General features: G+C 43.2%; 1 protein-coding gene across 11 annotated transcripts in view; it reads left to right on the top strand.

Moving 5' to 3' along the window:
* Positions 1-20,811, top strand: part of Sema6d (semaphorin 6D) — a 563,349-nt gene that overhangs the window by 370,201 nt on the left and 172,337 nt on the right. For all 11 annotated transcript variants that reach the window (XM_055622156.1, XM_055621848.1, XM_055621771.1 and 8 more), the window contains exon 4: positions 11,868-11,895. The gene's annotated coding sequence lies outside the window, so the exon portion shown is untranslated. The remainder of the gene's footprint in view (positions 1-11,867; positions 11,896-20,811) is intronic.

Raw genomic sequence — 20,811 nt, 5'->3', positions numbered from 1 at the left:
CCTTTGGATCTTGACACTTTGTTAGTGTTAATGAGAAAAGTTCATTAAAATTGTATGTATCTTTATGGATAATATATATCTTCAGAGAATTGTGTGTGTCGTAGGTTTCAGACATCCGTACTGTTATTTTACACTTCTGCCGCCTTCTTCTGCGTTTCCTTCCTTCCCCCAACCCTAAAGAGCACCTCCTTTCCCATTTCCATGATCGGATCACTAAATCAGATGCTATTTCCCACGGAATAGCCCCTCAAATTACTGGCAATGGTTTCGTTTTACATATATTGAATCGGGTAACCTAGACCCAGGAGGACAGATGTCACATATTCCCTCTCATTGGAGGCTCCTAGCTCCAAATCTTCAGATATGAGTACATAGCATGGAATAACTGCACCTCCATGTCTTTCAACGTTATATCCCACGCCTACTGCCCTCACACTATCTTTGGTTCCTGCATGGTAGAAGCACCAAGCGAGTCCCTGCTGACAGGCTCTTCCAACCTCTCTAAAAAGCACCATTCATTAAAAACTCAAAGAATCCCAAACCTAAACATAACAACACATAGAAGCTATCAGTCTTCAACTGAAAATTTTGCATTGTGTCTAGGTATGCAGGGCTATAGCACAAACACAAAAACAACTGTGTGAAAAAAAAAGTTGCATTCTGTGCTCTGGGACGTGAGGTCAGAAAATTTCTATGAAGGTCGAGTTAATAAATATTCCAGCTGTTGTGGCCATCTATCCTGTCAGGACTATTCTACTCTGGTCCTTGTAAGTCACCATTTACAATGCAAGTATGACTGCATTCCAATAAAACTTTATTTACAAAATCAAAGTAAGTGGGGGTAAATTTTACCAATTACTGACTGAGTGATATATATTGCTTTTGAAATATAAGGTACTACCATACATACTGTTTCTCAATTTTAATCCCAGCATTCAGGAGGCAGAGGCAGATGGATCTCTTTGAGTACTAGGCCAACCTGATCTACATAGTTAATTCCAGGCTAGCCAGGGCTATAATGAGACCATGTCTCAGAAACAACAAGAAAAACGGAACAAACAAGAAACAAGATTCTACCTAGACACCTTTGTATATTACAAAACACTGAAATTCCCCTGTCCCTTGATGGGTGACCTTGCCCATGCTGCTGGACACCAGGTGGGTTTGTGATGTTAGTTTGCTATAATAAACCCTCTGAAAAAAAGCAGATGGATGTTGCTTGTATGCATTTCCAGCTATTAGAAATTCTGACCCTGGTGAAGACCAGCTGCCCCCATCTCATTCACTCTGGGTCCCTATAATGGGAGTTAGTATGCCCAGAGGACTCTTCACAAAGCTCCAGCCTTGACACCTCTCTACCCAACCTACCCCATGAAACCTGTCCTCTCACTGTCTGTGAAGCCCTCTCCTCTACCTTTTGGGGCAGACATGCCTGGAGTCCAAGTCTTTTCCTCTCAGAGGTGGGAGATTGCACTGGTTCTCTTTATGTCAGAAGCTGCAATCTTCTGGGAGGAGGGGACCTCAACTAAAAAACTGCCTCTGTAAGATCAGGCTGTAAGCAAGCTTGTAGGGCCATTTCTTAATTAATGATTAATGGAGAAGTGCCCAGCCTCTTATGGTTGGTGCTGTCCCTGGGCTGCTGCTCCTGGTTTCTATATGAAAGTAGGCTGAGAAAAACATGGGGAGCAAGCCAGTAAGCAGCACTCTTCCATGGCCTCTGCATCAGTTCCTGCCTTCGAGTTTCTGCTCTGTTTAGGTTCCTGCCCTGATTTCCTTCAGTGATGAACAGTGATGTGGAAGCCAAATAAATCATTTCCTCCCCAAGTTTTGGGTCATGGTGTTTTATTACAGCAAGAGTAACATTGGGGTAGATCAATAGCTATGTTTCCCATCCCTGCAAAGAACTGCAGCAGCCTGGGATCAGCATCCATGCTGTTAGTCCACTCCAGCCTCTCCTTTGTGGAAACTGCACTCCTCCTTGGGTTTAGTACTGTTGCTACTGAGACATGGTTTGGGTACCACAAAACCCATAGGTCTCTCCATCCACAATTCACAAATCTGAGCTGCTGAGAACTTCCCTTGCAGCCCCCAGCCCAACCATCTGGACATTGTCTGGGACCCCTGTGCAGCTCTGTCTAAAAGGAGAAGCAAAGTCCTGAAAGAATTTGAGGTGAGGATTTCTATGGTAGTAAGACTTAGACGTGACTAATACTTCTTAGAGAGAATGGAGTTATATGATCTACGAGTAATAGCCAAAGAAGGGAGTGGTCAGGCAAGAATTCAAAGCCTCAGGAGCTGGCGAGATGGCTCAGTTCGAAAAATGATTGTGAAACAAGTTAAGTCGTGGGTGAGCAGGCCAGGCAGGTCGCACTAGCGTGCCCGGTGGCCTAGCTCCCTCTAATCAAGTGTGTGGTTCAACAGCAGTGAAGACCACTCTCCACCAAGTGGCCCTGGGTTTTGGTGGCAGTAAAGGGCAAGAGTGTGACAAGTAGCCTGTGGCTTCTGTCTTGGTGCTATAGCATTTTCCTCAGGTGGGCGTGCACCTCTCCATACTGTGCGACTCCAAGGTCACTGAGGTGGGGGGCCTGTTGCCCACCATGCTGGCAGCACCTCTCCAGCCTCCTGAAGTCCTGCCACCTTGATGTGGGCCCTGCCTGGGCTCTGTTCAGGAGGCAGGCCAACCACTGTCTGACGCCGGGCTTCCTAGCTGTTACTTAATGAGTTGTGGCTTCATCTTCTAATATAATTCTATCTCCTTTGCACCTTTACTAAATTCTTTCGTTTCTGGTCTGCTCATGCCCCTTGCCCTTTTCTTTCTAGTGCATACATTTGATGAATTTCTTCTTTGGTCATTTCGAAGTACACCAGGGGGAACAGAAATGGACCTACAGCCTAAGGCACCTTCTGAAACAGTTGCCTTGTCTATTGGATTAAATACTAAGCATGTCTGAGTATGATGACATGGGCATATAATCCTAACACTATGAGACAGAGACAAGAGAATGGACCCAAGTCTGCGGCCATGCTGTTCTCTCTACCAAGTTTCTGATAAGACAGAACTACACAACAAGACCTTGTCTTTAAAACAACAGACAAAAACAAAGGAAAATACCAAGAAGCCCCAAGGAATCTTGTAAGAAAAAATGTCTAGACAATGTTGGCAGATGCTGGAATGCAGTAGTCTTAATGACCCAGGTAAAGGAAAGAATGGGGGTGTGAGGGTTGGACTTGAAGGAGAGAAGGGAGGGGGCTGGGATCAGGCTGTAAAGTGATTATTTTTTTTTAAAAAAATTAAATAAGATTAATAAGTTATAAATAGAAAAATATGTAGACAATGAAAAAAAAAGAAAAGCATTTTGTTTATCTGTTGCTATGGGGTAACCAACTCCCAAGTGGTGAGTTAAACACTATTAATTATCAAGTCACACAGATCTGTGGATTGACTTAGTTCATCCGGGTAGTTCTAGATTGGGGTCTCTTGGGGGCTGAACAATGCCACAGAGCTTGCTTAGTACAAGGCACTGTGTTCAACACTCAGCACTAAAGCAAGTCTCAACTCAAAATACCTCATAATTCAACTTATTTAGACACAGAATATCTGTAGACATTGTTAGTTAAGACGATGCCATACTGGTACAGGCTAGATGCTAATCCAATACGATTGTGTGAGACATCATAGGTGTGGAAACAACCTAAGAATACCAAGACTGGGAACTGCCACATTGGAAACTATAAAAGACCAATGAAGGATCTACCCACAGTCCCAGAGGGAACATGGCCTTGCAGACGCCTTGAGTTTTGCTCCTGGAATTGTGAGAGAATGGATTTCTGCTATTAGAAGCCAGGGTATTTGTAGCATTTTATAGAGCAGCCCTGAGAATCACATGCAGGATCTTTCAGTAAGTTGTACTCAGATCTGAATTGGAGCTGGGAGCTGACTCAGTCTGTTCCTGTTGTTGTAATAAAGAGCTTTAAATTAAGTAATTCATAAGTGACAGAAATCTTGTTCCCACAGCACTAGAGGCAGTGGATTCCAAGATGAAGGTGTCTGGTTAAAGCAGTTATTCTCAAACTGTGGGTCGTGACCCCTCTAGGGGTCACATATTTACATTATGATTCATAACAGTAGCAAAATAACAGTTATGAGGTAGCAACAAAATAATTTTATAGTTAGGGGTCACCACAAAATGAGGAGCTGTATTAAGGGTTGCAACATCAGGAAGACTGAGAACCACTGGGTTAGAGCTTTGATCATCTTTGAAGGTGGTACCTTCTTGCCACATCCCCTTGCAGGAGAAGGGAGAGAAGGGTAAAAGAGTGAAGCAGACAGCCTGGAATCCTTGCGCAAAGGCACAAACCCCTTTCTTGTGACACAGTCATCTCTAGCTTCATCTCTCAGTGTACACTGTGGATGGAGATTCAACACGAGTGCTAAAGGGACACAAATGTCCAGATTCACAATTACAAAAGACTCCATGGAACAGTGGTTTCAGGAGGGTTTCTTCGGAAAACAGGTGACTGTTCTAGGGCGCCAGGAACAGGTGGGCCTGGCCAGGCATTTGGTAAGTGTGTTGGACTGTGTGGTGGCCATGAAAGCCAGGTGGAACTAGAATTCTTTTGATGTATCCTAAGGTTATGGAAAAAGCAATTAAGAGCTAACACGATGGATCAAAGACTTTAGGCAAAGAAAAATGCCAGGAGAGAAAAGATGGATACAGATGCCACAAATCTGTGGCCAGAGAATTACATCAACAGATAAGTACAGAAGTTTGGGGGTGTTACAGGGATTCCCACTTCCCTGTGTCTAAAGATTATCTGAGGATTCTGGGTAAGAAACGTGCCAGGTGAGGCTCAGGAAGAGGAACACATGAGCAGAGCCACATGGAGAGTGACAAAGAGTTTACTACAGCAACTTAAATTCTGGAGATCAGCATCTATAGGTACTAAATGGCGCTTTCAGGGAAGGCGGTGGGTTGGAATCCAGAGCAAGCTGCTGCTGTCAGAGGCATCCTGACTGACGTTTTCCATGTCGCAGTCTGGTTCTAGTCCACAGCAGTCACCAAACTAAATATCATTTCTGAAATTAAGGGAATAGAAACTGTGACGGGAGGAAGGAATAACCAATGTTTTCTGAGCATACATTGAAACTGAATCCTTTCGAAATGAATATTTCACAGAGAGGAGCTTTATGGAAGGGAAAAAGTAAAGGGTAAGTTTGCCTGGTTCTTCTGAATGCTTGTAGGAATGCTTCTTTCTCTTTCTCAGGGTTATTCCTCCTGTATTCTCCTTCCTCCTTTTATTTTTCTAAGTAATTTAAAAGACATAGTCTTGAGGCAGAGTAAGATGGCAGCGCTGGGAGAACTCTTATTCTGAGCAGCAACCCAGCAGGATCAGCACAGTGACGAGCAATCAGAACTCGCGGCCATAAAACACAAGTGATTGTGTTTCACATGTGAGAGGACACCCCACGGTGGGGGATTCAATCAGCTTTAACTCACCCGGCTAAACCACTAAAGAGATCCCGGTTCCGCCAGGCACTTGGTCGCCAGCCCAGAGCCACACGCCAGAGTGATCTGGTCACTGTCCCAAACTGAACTGTGGGCCCATAACATCACAGACTGGATATTCCAGTCGAGAGATAACCCCACGGAGCAGGAAATGATTGGAACCGACCTTAGGTCACCCAGACATCCCCTGGAAAAGACTTGGGTTCCATGGGCACCCCAGGAGCCAGCCCAGAGCCAGAGCCAGGGAACTCAGGCTCCTGCACAAAGCCCTGCCTGCACGCCTGATTCGCTGCCTCAGAGAGAACTGTGGGCCCCAGGGCACCAGAGACTGCATTTCACTGTCGAGTACAAACCCACAGGGAGGGAAACAGCTCATCTGATCTCAGAGTACTCAGCTGATACCACCACCCTGAAAAGGTCTCAGGAAAATTACCCAGTTTAGGCAGACACCCAGGCTCCTAAAGGCCAGAAAGGTGGAGCCACAGGCAGGCGCCTGTGCCTGTGGGTTCTACTCACCACCCCAGACAGAATGGTGGTCCCTAAAGCAAAGACTGGGTGCCTCTGGCAAGAGGAAACCCCACAGAGGGGGGATCATCAGGTCTAACGCTTAGGACACCCAGCACCAAAAGACTTTCTGATTCACAAAGACTCTAGGCTCTAGCTTTCTAAGGCAGGCAGGAGCGCTGTGCTCAGCTGCCATTATTTCTTGCTCCAACTTGACTTGGAGCAAGAAAACAGGCCTGTGGCTCAGGTTTTCTCTGATTCAGACAACACAGATTAATTGTCTCTCATCCCACATCATAGCTGTGGCCGGGTGGTTTTACTTTGGTTGATTGTCTGGGCATGGGTAAGAGGCAGCCCCATTTTCCTTAGTGTTAATTTCATCTGTGTTAAGTGTGGCCATTTTTGTCAATGATCATGAAGTGAATCTCTGTGATTAGTCATTTAACTGTATGGTAATTACAAACTAAATAGTGTTTACAGCAAACCCCTTGGTTAGGAGACAGAGTCTGTGTCAAATTATAGCCTGTGAAAATTACATAAATAAAAATTTGCATCTAGAAGGGCCCTTCACGAAAATTATAAAAAGATTGTATAATTTTTTTTTGTTTGCATTGCATTATAGTAGCTCTGTAATTGTCAAACCAATGAAAACTGGGTCTATAATGCTTTCTTTCCAAAATATTTTTTCTCATAACTACATTAACAGCACATGTATATTATGAAAAACAACATTGGCAATTACATTGTTTCTCCGCAGATTGGTGGAAAGTACCATAATGAACACAAAGCCCTGAGAATGCATTTGGTGAGCGAATGGTCAGTGCTGGCCCTGGTGGGGCATGCAGAGGAAAGATGGCCTGGCCTCTCTGCTTCTCCCTGAGCCCAGAAGTTCCTCTCACCTCTGGCAAGAGCGTGACTTCTAATTTTGCCTGAATTTTCGAAAGCATTCACTACTCTTTCTTCTATGACTGCTCAAGAAAAGAGCCACCCCCTCAATCCAAATAGAGAATCGTGAAATTTTCCAAAATGAGGGTTTTTAGCTTAAGCTCCTGAATTTGGACAATTGCCTAGAAAGCCTTTAATTTGTTTAAAATAACCAAAAGAAAAGCTTTAAGCATCAAGATCTTTTTCATTCTAAGGAAAAAAGAAAAAAAAAACAGAGGCAAAGAACTCAGGGTGAAGCAGCACTAGAGTTGGGCTATGCCTGAGGGAACGTAATCCATCAGCAGAGACAACGTAATTCACACTACCTGCTTCGTAGCAAGGGTGTCATTGAGGCTTACAAACTCTGGAGGATGCTATTCATTTGTCTTTAAAGCCACAACACTATTGAAGGACTCATTTTGCCCAGTTTTACTGGATACAAATACTACGATTCCTCTCTTTGAGAGTGTGAGCTGACTCCTTTTGCCTTAGTCCCCAGTTCCTCCCGCAGCCATCTTGTTTGTCCCCAAAGGCCAGTACTCATTCTGGAAATAAGTTCCCCTTCCTGAAGTTAACAGACCCAACATGCTAGCAATGAAGCACGTAACATTCCCCACAGTTGAACAGTGAGGAGGTGGTTGATGGCAACTGGGGACATCTTTTAGAGAAGTCACAGACGGCACTTGTTCACTGATGCCCTCACATGGAATGCAACCATCAAATAATCATAGCATGCTCCCCTCTGCGTTTCAGGTTATAAAATTCCCAGCACAGAGTAGATAGTTGATATTCAGTGCCTAAGTAGGACGGCTAGCTTCCAGGAACCTCCCCTTATCTAATCGGGTCATATACACAGGCCATACCTATACAGTCTGGGGAGTTTCCTGGAATGAGTAGGAAGGGGTAGCATCAAAGCATAAACAAGGAAGTAACTGTGTCCAAGGAGTTAAGAAAGGACCCACAGAAAAGCTGTGGCATGTAGTTTTAAAGAGTGAACAGGTAGGTATTCTCTGAAAAGGAGCCTGGAAGAAATACACCCAAGGTCATGTGTGGGCTTGCAAGTCGGGGAGATAAGGTGGAGGCCTGGGGACCTGTGGCTCTGGGAAATGTTGACCGTGGCTGGGATCCAGAGGATGTCCAGTTGAGAGTGGCTAAGTGACACCTGGGAAGATCAACAGTTGCAAGGTGCTGACAGATAAGGAAGAGAGATTTTTTTTTTTTTAAATAGATGACAGGGTTTGATCTGGTGCAGTTGGGGTGTAAGGCTTCCCTGCTGAAAGGCAAATCTACCCCGAAAAGTGCCTCTTGATAAAAGAGAACTCAGATGAAAGTTACAGCAGTGTCCCCTGAGATCAATGTAGACAAGGGTGCTTCTCCAGGCCTGAGATGGGTAGATACTCTGTCAGTTCGACTGGACTGAGAAATGGCTAGATAAGGAAGGCAGATCTCTCGGTGAGCTGCGGGGGCATTTCTAAGGACATTAAGATCTGGGGGCTTCTGTCCTCAGCCTGAATAGACCCAGTAGTGGATTAAGAATTTAAATAGGCAGTAGAGCGGTGCTAGGGCCTGGATAGAAGAAGTGGGTAGCTGAAGCACTTCCCCAGGGGAGGGCTACGTCTTGCCCTGTGTTCCCTTTATTGCCTGTCCCACTCTGCTTACTGCCCAGCATGATGTCTGGGAGCCTGGCTACCATTCACTCTCATCTCAGGGTGGAGGGTGGGTGGAGACTAAGGTAGGATTGGTCTTCAGTAGGATTGGTCCTTTCTGAGTTCCTCTCCAGTGGAACTAGTGAGCAACTAACACATTCTACACATGCTTCCTCTGCCCTGTTAGAGAGCTACTCATCCATTCAGGGGAAAGGTGATGTGTTCTACATGACTAGCTTGTGATCCACCAAGGCTCTTGCCCTCACTGCCTAAGGGATGTAACTCTTCTCACCACAAAGTAACAAGACTTCTGAAATAGCCAAACAAGCCCTTGCTCCTTTAGGTTGCTTATTACCCCTTAATCACAGCAACAGAGAAGCAATTAACACAGTGACCCAGTAACTATGACTGCACAACAAATTTGAAAACATAGGGACAGTGCCTCCTTTGAATTAGTTCTTTCCTATGTCTTACTGTTAAATTTTCCCACATCGGTAAAATAATGGTGACAAGAACATATCTTTTCATATGTTTTTATGTGTATGTCCCATTAAAACTTGGCAACTGTTTGTAGCCCCCTTATTTCGGCTTAATCGTGTTCTTTCAGTAAACGCTTGGGGTGGTGAGTCCAGAGACAGCATTTACAAATAAAAAAAGAGAGACCTTGAGGCTAGCCCATAGAGAGTGAAGATGAGTTCGCTGTCATTTGTACAAACTGAACGTGTGCTCGAAAAGAATATTTCATATGCAGGGAGCAGCGAAGTGTACTTGGAGAGTTTAGTGATTTTTTTTTACAATATCACTTATAATTGGAGGTAGGAAGGCTTGTGCTGAGCTGAGCAGTACAATACTTTGTGACTCGGTGGAGAACTAGAGCCAGCAGAAGGTGTCATGTGTCTACTTCAGAATTTTGATTCTCTGCAAATTCAGACAGTGCATGATTAATCATGATTAATTGTATTTTACTTACTAGTTCTTTATGGATATTTCTATCCTGGGAATCATTCAAGCCTGTGGATAAAATTTTTCATCAATTTTTTAAATGTTCTGCCCCCCCCCAATCCACTGCCTTCATCTCTTTATTCAAAAACTTTTTCGTTTAAAAACATGGGAAAGGGTGCCTTCTAACTCCTTTTAGTCTTTCTAAGGACTCTATGTCTTATTTACAATTAAACTGTCAGGTACTTAGACTGAATCACCTAAACTTTCTTCCTTTCTTGGCGAGTTGTATATTTGTATATCAAGCAAAGTAGTGCTTATGTAAGTCAGATGTCTTTATGTAAATCACAAAGGTGCGGGCCAGGGATCTGCAAGTAATAACTAGATTGTATTTATTGACTACCGCTTTCTTTAGGTATATTACTGAGTACATCCTTTTTGGTGTGATCCAGTACTTACTTACTAAGACAGGATCTCATTATGTAGCCCAGGCTGGCCTAAACTTGCTATGTAGTCAGACTGGCTTAGAGTTAGCAATCCTGCTCCCTCAGCCTCCCATGCCCTAGGGTTACAGGCATGCACCTTGGCTATCCACTTAAAATGCCACCTGATTCCAAATTTGACACTCAGCATACATGGCCTGATAAAACATTTCACATCTAGCAGTTAGGGCTTCTCCAGAACTACAGTTCCGTAGACCATACTGAAAATGCCCAGGCCTGGTTTAGTACAGCTGAGCTGGGCCCAGGACTCTGCATTTTCACAAGCAATCCCGTATATGTTCACACACATGCAAATGTAAATGTCACTTTCTCTACACTTTTCCTCTTTGTGCTAAGAGCTTAGCACTTGTATATACCAAATACAGAATAGTAAAGAGGCTGAGACCCAAGATCAGAGTAGTTGGCCTTCAAGAAGTTCTTTTCTCTTGATTCTAGCCAGAGGCAGGGGATTAACTGCTTTTTTCCCCCTTGCCTTTTCTGAAAGGCAAACTTTATACTTAGACAAATTTCTCTCTGAAAATAGTTTCAAAGCCAATGTGTATGATGTCGGCAGAGCAGTGAGAGGAACGGAAGAAAGGGAAGCTGTCTATTAGGGGATACATTTGCCATAAAAATTTTAAATAAAACAGTACATGAAGTTTGTGAAAGCTCGGTGTAAACTGAGTTTGGAGATCATAGTCTGAGTGCATTCTCAGCTAAGACGGAGTCGGGTAGACACAATAATACAATTTGCTACCAGACCGTTTGATTGGAAATAAATGAAAGGATTTTTAATATACTTTCAGACTGTGTTTTTCCTGTTTTCCTCTGCTTTTGAAGTCCATTGAATTCTTAATGTTGATTTTCTACTTTTTTTGTTTTAAAAATCCAGTCCACTAAAGTCTACAAAGCTGTTTCTGCCCAAGGCTAAGTCTGTTCTAGGTGAGCTAATCAATCAATTTCAACCCATTAGGAAAGCGCACTCAAATAAAAAGAATCCTAACCTTTTGATGGATTTGCTCCATGTTTGCTCAACACATATTTTTTTTTCTAATTGGCAAAATACCAAAAAGAGAAGCAACCTTACATTTTAGGAAAAGGAAACCATTCAGGTCCCTGAGAACCGTGCGGTGTCCAGGGAAAATGTTTCTCAGATCTGGAACTATCGATCAAGCATCGCCTTCTTTGGTGGTGATGGCGTTATTTTTAATTAAATCTTTCTAACCCAAGTTGAAATGCACCCATATTTGGGTTGCAGAGGAAATGCTTCTGAAAAGCAAACTGGGAAGAAGACACGGTGTTTGGCTGAACTGAACATCGACCTCTGCAGACACGTTTGCACTGAGCTTTTCAAAAACTTTTCTTCAGACTCGGGCCTATGAAATGGTGCAGTCACAGGATGTGACCCATCTGAGTCCCTTGGGCTGTGACGTGATCAACCTCGCCTTACTGTAAACCAGACAGCTGTGTAGAGAAGAGGACATGATAGATGCTACATTTTGTGGACAGGGTCCTAACACGGAGGAATGTTTTTCTCTCTGACCTGTGAAGAGTGGTAGGATACAGTCTAAGACAGAGCTGACAGGCGATCATCAAGCTGTCAGAGGTTTTTGTTTTGCCTCCAAATGCTGTTTCACAACTCCAGAGCCTAGACTGGCATGGGATTTGCTCAGTCTCTTGGTGCATGTCTCCCTGTCACCCCCGACGGTTCCTTAACAATGGTTGATTAAGTAGAGGAAGTAGCTGTTTCACTAAATTATGAGGAAAAAAAAAAACTATATTTGCTTTAATTCAATTCTGTTGCTTCAAAGGTCAGAAGTAATAAAACATTAATGCATGTATTTGTCTTTTTTCTTTTTTTTTAGGTTCTGCCAAGACAGAATAATCTCCAAGGTATGAGACAGTATACTATTCCCCAATTGGTTGGCTAAATTCAGAATAAGAGTTGTCTTTAGATGTATCTTATTTTTCTGTTGGTGGTTAAGTGTGACACTCAAATGGTATCCCGAAGTGGGTATTGCTTTGCTGGTGATAATGGTGGATAGAGCATCCTACAAATATAATATGGCCAAATGAGACCAGAAGGGAGAGAGGGGCAGAGGAAGGGGGAAAAGGATAGAGAGGGAGGCTTTCTTGCTTGATTAGCTCTTTTATGAGACAGCAGACTTTTTGTCTCTGATATTCAAAGACAGAAGACAGCTTCTTTGTGAGCCAATGTGGCAGGGCCCCACACCTCCACTGAAGCCTATTTTGGAAGAACTAAAAAGGAGAAGCCCTCCCTCATAGTCCTGACTCCTCAGCTGCATGAGGCCTCCTGTCCAACTCTGCAGGACCACAGTAGGCAAGTTGTTTAACTTCCCGAGGTCTCCGCAAGAACACGCTGTTGCGGATGTACTAACCATGTTACAGAACACAATAGGGACCCCGTTTGATTCCACTCGAGGACTTGGGTGGAGGGGATGTGCACCATCTGGTTTGTGAAGGCAGGAACTTGGTTTTTTTCAAGAGGGCACACATCCAAGTTCTGTTTAATGCACATCACAAGGAAGAAGCAGAAGCAGCTTTGTTTATGATGAGAGCGGTGCTGAAGCTAATAAGATGGGGTATGTTTCCAATGTGCAACGTTTCTCTGAAGCTACGTGTGTTTTCACTACATTTGGCCGCCTTGCCTTATTTGGAGGCTGGGCTTCCAGTTGAAAAATTTAAAGCTCTCCATGTGTTAATTGGAAAATAGAGGCGTCTTTGCCGTAGAGCATCTGGCTTCCTAGGTATTAATTACGGCTCCGTCTACAAAGAGAGACTAGTATTTTTAATGTCTTCTCTTATTCACCATGTTACTTTTCGAAACTGTTAGGTTTGCAGATCACAGAAAAGAAATCATAAGCTTAACTCGACTAGATATTGGGTGCTTTTTAAAAGTATCTTTGTGCTACCTGTGGCAATGGCTGCTTGTACTCAAAATCGCTTTTTTAACCATTTTTTTATCCTTTGAAATTCTCATACAGTGTATATTTAGCACATTCTTTTCCATTCCACCAACTCTTCTCAAGCCCTCCCTACCCACCTGACTTCACTTTCTTTCTTTCTCTTTAAAAGTAAAATTTAAAAAGGAAAAATGAAAAAAAAAGTTATACACACACACATACACAACCCAAACAAACAGAGGAAAACATGGAGTCAACTCTGTTCCGACCAACCACTCCTGAACATGAGGCCTGCCCTGGAGTAGATATTGCCCGTGTCATACCAGTGAAAAAAAAGAGAAACAGAAAAATAGTAAAACATCTTTTAGTGAAAGTCACAGTTTATAACAATAAACAGCAGTGCAATAGAAAGAACCTGACTGGCTTCCTATTTGCTAGTCATCATTGAATCCTTAAAAAAAAAAAAGTTTTTATTTAAATAATAACAGAAACAGAGGCCTAGAACATAGCCATTTCAACAGTAGTACAGAGCTAACTAGGGCTACGTGGGAGTCAGAAAACCTGCTACCAAGGAATACTTCCTTGGACTTCCTACAGACATTTTTAACTCTTCCATAGTAGCAAACATGACTTGGGAAGCTATGATGCCCCACAGTAACTGATCCTTCTGTATGTGTTCCACAAGTCAAGCTAGCACTGGTGCAGGAAACATTGTCACACGATACACAATCTCATTGAAGGTAATTACAGCCGTCACCATCAATCCAATTAAACAGGGTAACCAACTCTAGGGAGCCGAAAGCAGCATTTGCTCTCTGACTAAATCCAGGATCGCAGAGAAGGGTATGAGTGTGGATTTTAAGGATTTTCATGGTTTGAAATTCTTCCGTTCACAAAACAGATAATATTGAGAAAATAGGTGAGTGGAAAGAGATCAAATAATTGCAGACTTTTATGTTTTGCATTTAATGGTCAACTTCTCATTTCTAACCAATGGGCTCTTTTGCTGTTAAGCACACTGGCTCTTGTCTCCTCTTCAATCTTAAAGTTCCCCCTTGCCACTGAAAGGAGGTTCCTAAAGCGCATTTCATTCTCTAGGTTATGACTTCTGTTTCCCTGAGTGCCGATGAGTCTGCAGGCTGTGGCTGTCAGACCCTTTGTTGCTGTAGCAAATACCCAAGAGAGACAACCTAAGCAAAAAAAATGTTCATTTCTGTCTCATAGTTTTAGATCATTAGTGCATGACAGTTCACATTAAGGTGTCCAGAAGAGAGAGAGCGAAAGAGAGAGGGAAAGACAGAGACAGAGGCAGACAGAGAGAGAGAGGCTGCTCTTAATGTGTGTCTGTGTGTATATGATTGGAACTTTCTCCTTCCCATGGTGTCTCAGCCTATGCGATGGTGCCCTCTTAGTCACTCTGCCCTGGGAACCCCTGTAGTGTTAAACAGGACTGTGTTTTAAATTATCTCTTAGTTTTGTCCCAATCTCATCAGGTTAACAATTGAAGTTAACCACCATAGCCAAGTTGCTCTCATTTTTTCTGTTGTTGTTTTTTTTTTTTTTTTCCTTAACTTTTAAAGAAAGACGTATTATCCATCTGTGCATGTGCCTGCAGATGAGGGTGTCCTAACCCCTGGAGATGGAGTTAGGGGTGGTTGTGAGTCATTCCCTGCAAGAGCAGAGGTCATTGTTAACCATGGGACCGTCCATCTCTCCAGTCCTTTTCTAACGAGACATGCAATCTCTCAAGTGGCTACACCTCTACCTCAGCTTTCACAAAGATACCATTTGCATCCTGGTGTTTTGACAACGTCTGAGACTATGACCATGACCTGGAAGCAGGAGGTGGGTTAAAGAACTCAGTGAAAGCTACATGAAAGGGGGAAGAGAGGAACTGCCATGAAAACTAAGATTAAGTTTTGTATCTGCGTAATAGGATAAAGATCAGGAAGGAAGTTAATTTGCTTTAAAGATGGAGGAGACATTTCCTACACCTCTGTGAGTATAGGCTTCACATGCAGAAGTTTTGCTGAAGTTGCTGCTGCAGAATGTCATTCCTAAAAGGAGTCAGGAATCTATCTGGTCATATAACCTTATGCAGAAATGGAACCTAGAAAGTCTTCAGCTACTTCTTGGAAGCAGAGAGAGAACCTGTCTTCTCCCTTACAGAGAACTAAGCAGAAGTTCTCTAATATCTCCAGTCAAAAGAAGATAATTGCCCCGAGTATACTGGCACTTGGCCCAGGATGAGACTGCGTGCATAGTTGTGAATATTTGGAATTCCATTAATGTGCAACATACACTCAAAAAGTGCCCATGTTTATCTTGAGTTCAGAGGGTGTGGTCTTCAGATCTTTTCTAAAACTCTGATTTTAGAGAGAACTGGATGGATTTGATGATAGGGCCTTTAACAGGCTGCAAGACAATACTGGCTGTAAAATGTGTTCGTTGGGTTTGGGATGTAGTCCGGTGGAGGAAATGTTTGCCCAGCAAGGGCAAAGCCCTGGGTTCAATCCTCAGCAATGGACAGATTTTTTTTTTTAACTGCTGTCTATCACTCACTCTAACATTAAGTAAGTAAGCAGGAGAGAAGTGCATTGCTTCCGAAGGTCAGCAGAAGAAAATCACAGTGCTGTGCAGCCTCAGGAGGGAAATGAAGTGTCCTTGGGGACCTGCCGCTTGATGGAACTAGAGGGAAGACCCTCCACAGTGGCTCACTGTGAAGGCTGGTGACAACAGCTCAATTCCTCACGCATGGACCAGCACACAGGCTACTCAAGTGTCCTCAGAACATGACAACTGCCTTCCCCACAGTATGCGATCTGAGTGAAAGAGAATATAGAAGAGACCGAAAGCAACAAAGAAGGTGTTATGCTCAATCACTCTGTTCTCTGACACCAGCTGGCTGGCTGATTATTTCAATTCTGACGCCAGCTCACCAAGCCAACATAAACTTCAGGGTGAGCAGTCAGACCTCTACGACTAGGCCGGCTTCAGAAGGCACACAGGAAGCACTGAGCTTCAGAGAGTAAATACCATGCCCCTCCCCTCAGCCCGGCTTGTCCCATCAGCAACTTGTCAAAATCACAGAAAGTGTGAAGTGCTTGATTTACTGCTGGGAACAAGTGGAGAGGTGGAAGGTGGTATGAAGGCCAAGGAAGGAGCTCTCCTGTACCTTCCCATTCTACCATCCCCCAACACCGCCAATAAGCATCTACCTGCAACCTCATGAGCCCTCATTGCCCAGGTTTTGTTTAATAGATATTTTGGCACATCAGTATGATTTAATAGATCATTGATCAGCAGTTAGTAATGTAATCTCCAGCTGCTCACTCTTTCTGAAGATTGAAAGTGGGGCTAAAAGTACCAAGCTCTTGACTAACAAGCCAAGTTCTTGCTTGCTGAACTCTAAATCCTTATCACGAGGTTATCTGGGGCATGCTAAAACTTGTCTCATTATGCTGGAGGAAATTTCATTTATGGAGTAAATACTCAGGACCCAATTAGGCTAGAGAAGGGATAAATTCTAACCACAGAGGGCACTCTGGGAAAAAGGGGCAGAATGCTCCCTACGGGCTGAGCAGATGATGATCCTGGTGGAGGGAAAGAGAGTGAAAATAAAGCTATTCTCACGTTAGAGGACATATTTTTTTTTCCTAGAGTTGGCTTCCCTGAGAAGCCAGGAGCTTCCAAGAATCTGTGTCAGGTTCTGGAACAAAACCAAGATATCTCTCTTCTTATTTCATAATGCTATAGTATCTTCAGTGGAATATAACCATCACTTCGGCTGTATCTCGTGGGCACACAGCCTAAGCCTGGCATGTTGAAGGAAGAAGCTACAAAGACATGATACCAAGAAACAGAAGCCTAGAAAGATGGCTCTATCTCTAACAATGAGTTTTCTTCCTTTCTTTTCAAATGTTTCTTCCAAATCTGGTATCCTCCTGAGTAAGGTTTAAACACAATAAAAATGTGAAATCTTAGCTAGAGGATAACATGCTATCCGATTACATTCTTGAAACGATACTTGAATGTGTGAGCTACAGAAAGACAAGCCTGCTCGGGATCCTACACTGGAGCCCTTGGATCTAACTGTGTCCCACTGAGACTTCTCAAGCTATCCCTGCCAATGAGAGAATCAGGAGGCACAGGCCTGGCTCCTGACATGCAAAGTTGTAAAGGACATAATATCTAAAGCAAAGAGTTGACGTGCAGTGTGTCTGCTGGTGCTGAGATCGCCACACGTCTAAGAAAACACCAGGTGGTGTGATCCTTTTAAAAGGTCTTGGCTTGGGGAGATGGCTCATTCTGTAAAATGCTTGCTATGTAAGCCTGAGGACCTGAGTTCAGGTCCCCAGCCCTCTGGTAAGGCCATGTGCGTGTTTATGCACTCTACTGAAGGACAAAGATGGGCAGATGCTGGGGCTCACTGGCCAGTAAATCCAGCCAATTGGTGAGTTTCAGATTCAGTAGCAGGTCCAGCTTCAAAAAAGAGGATAGTAACAAGATTGAGGACAGATTTTGATCTCAATGTCTCTCATGTCCCCAGTATCATCCTCCATTTTTACTTCATGTGCAAATATGCTCACACATACAAATAGGAGAGAGATAGGACAGGGGTACAGGGTAAGAAGGGAGTCCTGTGGTTCCACTGAGGTTAAGAGCCTGAGAAAAATTAATTTATGAAGTCATATATATATGACAGTAGTTTTCATCTCCTTTACTGCCATAACCTATTTTCCATTAATTCCATATATCAATAGTCAACCAAGGTCTAAAATTACTGACTGGAAAACTGCAGGAATGAGTCAGTCATAACATTAAACTGCCCTATTCTGAGTAAAATGATAACCTCTTCTGCTCTCCTGATGTAATTCAGCCAGGATGTGGATTGTTTCTTTATCCAGCATATGTTTAGCCCAGCGTATCCACCACATAGGAACTACCCTCATGTTAATCAGTCAGCAGCCTGATGAGCTTTTAGATCAATTGTCGATTTATTGCAGTGCTTGTCTTCAAGTAATTCTCATTTACTTAATAATATCCCCAAAGCACACGAGCAGAGGCTGATGGGAAATTCAAGGACAGAAGAACCTGTGAAGAGCTTCTTTTAATCAAAAAAGGGGAGGGGGCGGAATATTTTCAATTTTATAAGGAAACCAAAACAATTGTATGATGAAGTATCTAAGACCTAAAACATCGTTGTTGATTTCTTTTGGTTCCTAATTTATCAATCAAGCTTCCTCAAAAGTTTTTATGTATAGGATATATTGGTACTATTTGTAATGTCACATGCCTCTGGGATCTTGGAATGTTCTCTCTGAGGACAAGTGGGTCCTACTGGATGTTAAATGGTACCTGATCCGCCCCCACACACACTCCATCACTACATACTCTAATGGATACCCATAATGGTTTCTACTGCATGGCGCTTTAGAACTGACTATATGGTCAGACCCCACACAGGGCATGCAATTAATGAACAATCTTAGCCATTCCCTACTCTCTTTACTTGAGATAAACTAAGGCCCCTTAAAGTAAGTGACTATACCAAGGTCATACGTGAAGCTAGCAGCAGCAGCCATTTGAATTCTAAAGCACTTGAATCGTTGTTCCTGTCTATCTGCCCACTCCACTGAGAGCTTGGTACAGTATTCCTCTGTTGTTATAAATAAACCTCTGCCCATCTTCTATTTAAAACAAACAAGCATGTAGTGTGTTTGGAGTGGAAGTACTTCTGACTTAGAAGAAAAGTGCTAAGGCTCTCGGGAAAATATTTTCATTGAGTAGGACAGAGCCAACAGGATGTCGCTTCCACACAGCGTGTCTTGCGGATGACCTACTCTGCGCTTATGAGCCTTGTAGATGCAGGACGAGGTGTGGAGGGGGGCACATTGACATCTCACTTTTTGACCTGCTAAGTATTGATGAAGATCTGGAAAGGGATCACGAGTGTCTGAAGGGAGAAGCTGGTGCATCATTCTGCAGACAGGCAGAAGTCTAGGGCAGTGGCAAGCATATGGGGGGGGGGGGGGGGTTCTGCCAAACATTTCTCTGGCTGCTGTTTTTCTGTCTCTTTTCTCCATTTTATTCCCTTTTCAGGACTCCTTGGCTGTTATAATTTGGCCTCAGAGAATGTAGTATTTTCTCTACCCTCAAGATTATTTAGAACTTCTCCAGTTTACATGTAAACAAAGCCTGGAAAGGTTCCCCTGTGTGCCAAGTGGGAGAAGACTTGGATTCCCTGCCATTTCCTTAAAGATTATCACAGTAATCGTGCTCAGATGACTTAGTCTATAGGCCACAATTCACTAATCCATGAACTGGCTTCCTCGTGCTTGGTCACTGGCATTATCTTTCCTAGATAAAATAGGTGATGGTTTAGAGACAAAGAACTAGGCTTATTCCTGTGCAAGGGGTGGCTTTCCCTGCAACGAGGAATGCTCATCTGTAAACGAATGTGAGAAAAATGAATGCCTTCTTTACCTCTTCTGAAGAACAGGGAACAATTCTAAAATACCAAATTTATGAGATATCTGTTCAAATTGCAACACCACCAACTACTATCAGGAAAGAGAGTGAGGCAGCATCTGTTTTACTTTCCCCTTATTTCTTTCAGGATTTATTTCAAAGGAGCAAGTTGTCAAGAACTCACAAGCATCGAACAGAGCTCTCTCAGTTTTAGGTGTGAACATATATGCTATCATTTCCAATACATGGGTATTACTTACAAATCATAGAAGTCCCTTAATGTAACTTCTCTGTGTGTCCACATTCATGAAGAGTTTGGTGCCTGAGTCCTACCTGCTAGCATTACATCATCTTAGTGCTTCCGGTACAACTGAATGAACTGTACACACTGAGTCTGAGCTGTTTCCCTTGAGTTCCATTATAATCTCTAAGTGTCTCCTCCAACAGAAAGCTATGTGTCATCAGAAAGTCATCATAGAATAACTTACTCCTTGTGATAGTAAGGGATATTATGCTTTTGCTTGTCTAGGGTCTATATTTTTTTAATTAATAAAAAGAATGGGCAGATAGTTTGGCATTTGATTTGTTCCTTATATATTTGTCAAGCTCGCATCAACCCTCAATGCAGTATCTTAAAATAATGCTGTGAATTTTCATGGACTGACAGGCGTGGGTTGTTGAAATGGCTACTTTAATCATGCTAGCTGGAGTCATGTGACACATAAAATGGAGTAGCCACAGGGTTTGTGAACACACCTATATGTCTATATGTACCTTCATAGTCCATCCCCGATAACTTTAAGACCCCTTGGGTCTGGGGAGATGACTGTGGGTAAGAGTGCTCGCTGTGAAAGCAAGAGGATGGTCTGAGCTCCAATCTCCATGCGACAGCTAAGCTTACCCACGTGCACTTGTAACCCCAGCAATGGGGCAGTAGAGGGGCAGGCAGACCCCAGGATCTCATTGCTCAGTCATCTTAACTGGAACAGGGGGCATCCGAGTCAGTGAGAAACCCTGCCTCAAGGAACAAAAGGCAAAGGGCCATAACAGAGGAAGACACTCAAGTCCTCTAAACAAAACAGACAAAAGACAGGGTTCCCTAGTGGCTATTGCCATCATGTTCCTGGGCATTCAGAACTGGGCATGAAGTAAAAATTTGATTCACAAATTCACCAGTTAAAAGAGAAGAAACAGAACCTCTTCAGAGGCATTCTCCCAGCTCCTTCCAACTCTGTTGGCTTAAGCTGCCTCTCCATGGAGCATCCCCTTTAGACATTTGAAAGAATTTTTGCAGCCCTTAATTGACACCAAAGGAGTTCTTTGAACTTCACTGCTTCTGAAATTTATTTAAAATTTAAGTCTTTCTACACTAAAGCAGCCAATACATGTGAAATGCAAATTGTAGGACTTACTA

Source organism: Psammomys obesus, unplaced genomic scaffold (assembly GCF_907164565.1).
Source record: "Psammomys obesus unplaced genomic scaffold, mPsaObe1.curated_primary_1811, whole genome shotgun sequence".
Classification (NCBI taxonomy): domain Eukaryota; kingdom Metazoa; phylum Chordata; class Mammalia; order Rodentia; family Muridae; genus Psammomys; species Psammomys obesus.
Note: the sequence above shows the minus strand (reverse complement) of the source record. Positions and strands in the feature narration are given on the sequence as shown.